This window comes from Solanum pennellii, chromosome 7, assembly GCF_001406875.1.
Source record: "Solanum pennellii chromosome 7, SPENNV200".
Taxonomy (NCBI): domain Eukaryota; kingdom Viridiplantae; phylum Streptophyta; class Magnoliopsida; order Solanales; family Solanaceae; genus Solanum; species Solanum pennellii.
Window position 1 is genome coordinate 23,564,731 of NC_028643.1, and position 5,386 is coordinate 23,570,116.

Below are 5,386 nucleotides of genomic sequence, written 5' to 3' on the forward strand. Positions count from 1 at the left end.
TATATATATATATATATATATGAGGTAAAGTTTCTAGCATATGATCTGCTATGAAAAGTTCTAAATTTTCTGATAAAATACCTATGACAATGCGATGAATGATAACTATGGGCTTGTATAAGACCTCCGAGAGGTCAAGTACACCATGTTACTTTTAGGGGGTGCTCCCCGATTGTGACATCTTCTCATGAACTTTAAGTTGTCTAGAAACTTAACCTATAACCTTATTTCGGTGCATCAACACACAATCTAGGCCAACTCTTGATACATCACAATAGATCACATAACCATTTGAACCCTCTGGTAGAGTCAAGACAGGAGTTGTAGTCAATCTAGTTTTCAATTCTGCAATGCTTTTTCTCATAATCATATGACCATTGAAACTTGACCATCTTCTGATTCAACATAGTCAATGGTGAGGCTATCGATGAAAAATCCTTCCACGAACCTTCTATAATAACCCGCTAGACCTAAGAAACTTATGATATCTATAGCAAAGGTAGGTCTGGGCCATTGTTTCACTTCTTTTATCTTTTGGGAATCCACTCGGATCCCCTTGATTAGATACAATCTGACCAAGGAAAGCAACGGATTGCTAACAGAACTCACATTTTCTTAACGTAGCGAATTATTGGCAATCTTTGAGAGTCTGCAGAACAACTCTCAAATAAATCTTATGTTCTTCCTCATTCCTAGAGTAAATGAGGATATATCAATACAGATGATAACGAACAAGCCCAAGTACTGTTTGACCACTTTGTTCATCAAATCCATAAAAGCTGCAGGAGCATTGGTTAGTCCAAACGACATAACTACAAATTTATAATGACCATACCGAGTTCTGAAGGTTGTTTTCGGAATGTCACTATCTCTGACTCTGAGTTGATGATAACCCGATCTGAGGTCTATCATTGAGAAATGACAAGAACCCTCAAGTTGGTCAAACAAGTCATCAATCCCTTGATTATGACCATGCTCAATTGTCTATAGTCAATACACATTTTGAGAGAACCATCTTTCTTCTTTATGAACAACACTGGTGCATGTCATGGTGAAATACTAGGTCTGATGTAGAATTTATCTAAAAGGTCTTTCAACTGTTCTTTTAATTCCTTGAACTCAGCTGGAGCCATTATGTAGGGAGGAATAGGAATAGGCTGGGTATCTGGAAGGAGATCAATTCCAAAGTCAATTTCCCTTTCGGGGGGGGGGTCCTCCTGGAAGATCTTTGAAACACTTCTGGAAACTCACTGACTACTGGAATTAACTCAAGAGTTGGGGTTTCATAGCTAGAATCCTTAACCCGAACTAGATGATAGAGATAACCCTTGGAGATCATCTTTCACCTTAAGCTATGATTGAATCGACCTATATGTGCTAAGCCACTATCCTTCCATTCTAAGATTGGTTTGTCTGGAAACTGAAAGCGAACAATCCTAGTTCTACAATTGACTGAGGTGTAACAGGAATGTAACTAATCCATGCCTAGAATGACATCGAAGTCTACCATTTCTAACTCTACAAGATCTGGTGAGGTGACTTTTTGAGAGACTGTGATAGGGAAATTTTTGTATACCAAACTAGCTATAACTGGGTCACCAACTGGAGTAGATACTGATAAAGGTTCTGAGAGAGTTTATGGACTAAGATTGAATTGGACTGATATGCAAGGAGTTACAAAGGAAAGAGTAGCCCCTAAATCTAACAATGCTTAAACATCAAGGTCAAAGACTCGTAACGTATCAGTTACTACATCAGGAGAACCTTCCTGATCCTGGCAAGCATGAAGAGCATACAACATGTTCTGGCGCTGACCGCCACTTATACCAGATGAGTTACCCTATTAAGTCGGGCGACTTGTTGATACTGCTGAAGTTGTAGACTAAGATCTACCATTACAACCTCCTTGACCCAGTCAAGAAGGACAATCCCTCAACCTATGACCAGACTGACCGCACCCAAAGCATCCTTCCTTTCCTGCGAGGTACTCGCCTGCATGGTTCTTACTACACTTAGGGCAAGTGGGGTAAGTCTTGGTTCCTGAAACACTTCCCTCATACTGAGAGCCTAGTGCCCTAACCTTCTGATCATACATGTTCTTGAAGCATGGAACACTAGCTGATGAAGGGGCTGGGGTCGAAGACTTTTGCTGAAATTGCGAGCGATTTCCACCGCTCGAATTCTATTGAGAGTAGCCATAGTTACCAATCCTAGCCTTCTTCCCTAAGATTATCATCATCCACCTGTTGAGAATGAGTCATAATCCTAGAGATGTTCATATATCCCAGTAGCATAGCATTTTTGCACTCTGTTTTAACCAAATCTGACACTTCATACAAGAACTTATTCATCTGAGCCCTGGAGTCAGCAACCATGTGAGGAGCATACCTAGATATTTGGTTAAAGTTAAGCCCATACTCTTGGACTGTCATGTTACCCTGCCTTAAGTTCATGAATTCCTGGGCTTTTTCTTCTCTCAACTCTATTGGAAAAAACCTGTCCAGAAAGGTCTCACTAAAGCAATTCCAGGTAATAGGAGTTGCATCGATACCTCTATTTTCCTTCCACCGAGTGTACCAGATATGAGAAACATCTTTCAGTTGTTATGATACCAAGTCAACTCGATCATTCCCAGTGACTTGCATCACCTCTAAGATCTTCTTGATCTCATCCAAGAAATTCTAAGGATCCTTACTAGTCTGCGATCCTAAGAACTCAGGCGGATTCATCCTAATAAATTAACTGAACCTGGATGTTGTTTATCCACCATTTCCATTCACATGAGATTGAACCCGCTAATTGTTCTGGTTGGCGACACTCTAATCCAACATCTGAATGACATTTCTTAATTCAGCATTAGAGACTTCCTGATCTGGGACTTAAGGAGTTGTGTTTGCATTCTTGGCATTCGTATTCCTAGAGTTATCTCTATGAGGTGGCATGATGAAACATAGAACGTCAAGTTAGAATGGAATAAGATCATACCTTACGCAATTACACACCATAAGAGTAACAAGAAAGTGAAGTTTTTCTTAAAACACTTCATAACCTCCCCCTCATTAGATGTGGTGCAATTCACACCCATAAGAAGGACTCTACTTAGTGCGACTTTTCAGACATCCTAGGATACTTAAATCTAGTGCTCTGATACCAAGTTTTTCATGCCCCGAGCTACCCACGAGACGCGGACACGGGACCTAGGACTACAAATGATCCCAAGCTAATTTTACTGGCATGAACATGAGCATACTAAAGATAATAAACTGATGCAAAAGCTAAATCATAATTAAAATGAAAAAATGGGGAAATACCCATATACTACTACTGAGATATTTGAAACTGATGAGTTTAATACAAAAAACATATTAACTCAATACTAAGCTGAAACTAACTATGTCAGAAAATAGCCTCTAACTAACTAGAAATGTTGGGATGGACCGCAGCTAAGTCTAGCAAATATTGAAACTAATAGACTAAAATTCTAAAAGAAACTCATGACTATTGTCCTCGGAGAATGAGGGCTCAACACTGATTCTACTGAACTGGACATGGGGAATCGATCTAAGCGTGATCTGAATGTTGAGAATCTTAACTTACATCATGAGAAGATGTAGCGCACGTATACCTCAACAATTGAAAGGTACTGAGCATGTAAGATAGAGTAAAGCTTAAATAAAACATAATTGAACAAGCACAAAAACAAGTACAATATTCTAAACATGATATACTGAATTATGAGCTAACTGGATGCAATGACCAAATTCATAACATGTTGACACTGAATACTAACTGAACTGTAGATGTGGTCAATGCAATAGAGTGTGACTAAATTGTGGGAGCTACTAATAACTGATAATAAAAGCACATGAGTTGAATGTGGAGTCCGATGTATACGCCCCATCGAGAGGACCCAATATACCCTGCCAAAGATATAAAGGCAAGCTAGTGTAACCACTAAACGAGGTGCCCACAGAGGGGACTTACAACCTACTGGCTAGTAGTTTTGGGACTATTAAGGTACGCTGAACCCTAGTCCAACTCGGTATTATACTATTTCCAATGGATTAAGTGATTAACATATTATGACTATATTTCTGTAAATACAGGATGCCTCAAAACTAAACATGCAAATTGAGAATGCAACAATTAATATGATAATGATGCATTAATAACATAGGCATGTATAACTAGATAATTGAAATATCTGACCTAGCATGTGGAATTCAAGAACTAAAGAAATACATAATGAGGGTTCTGAAATTCATACAATAATCTGAGTAATAACATGTAATCTAATTTGGAACATATTACTAACTAATTCATGATATCTTGTTCAAGTTCTAGAAACCCAGGTCTAATCATGATATGAGAATCAAGAATCTGACTGAAAATTAGGGACACAATGGGTGAAATGAACCCACTACTGAAACCCCACATACCTAGTGATGAATTCCACGAAACCTTGCTACGTTCTTGAACTAGGTTTCTTGGCCTTTTTCTCCTTTCTTGCTTCTAATTTTCTAAATTTTGATTAATGATTTGACTTAGGTAAGTTTTAGTTATGTTTCTACGCTTAAACTCACTAAATTCTCATGATTTAATGTCTAAAAGATGTAGCTTAGGCACCAAACGAACAAGGAAAAGACCAAAACACCACTAACATAAAAGATGTCGGTGTCAGACGGAGTCAACTGACGGACCGTAAGTCGACCGATGGTCCATCCTGGTCAACCATCATCTGTGACTGAGAGTTGAAAGTCGGTTGGCAAAGCGACGGAGTCGACTGCTGGTCGATCGTCATTTGCAACTGAGAACTGGAAGTAAGTTGAACAATCGACAGAATCGACTACGGACCGTAACTCGACTGACAGTCCGCACTAGTCGATCTTCATTCGCGACTAAGAAATGAAAGTATGCTCATCAATCATGGAGTGGAATGACAGACCGTAAGTCGAATGACAGTCCATACTGGTTGATCGTCGTTCGTAGCTGAGAACTGCAAGTTGGTTATTCAATCGACGGAGTCGACTGACAGACCGTAAGTCGATTGACGGTCCGTACTAGTCGACCCCGACCGTCCTTTGTGACATAGAACTGATAGTCAACTGGCCCATCAGCGGAGTTGACTAACATACCGTAAGTTGACTGACGATCCGTAGTTGGCTCCATCGCTGGCACCTGCAACTTCTGAAAGTCTGCATTTTTATGGTCTATTTGGGATACGGGGTGTTACAGCACAAGTATAATCATAAGGTTTTATTGAAATTTAAAAATAAAAATTAATTATCTAAATTAAAAAATTATATCAACCAAATAAGTGTCTTTTATAAATGATATTAAAAATGGAATATTTAAGATATAAATTGGCTTTTTCGATAATATTTTA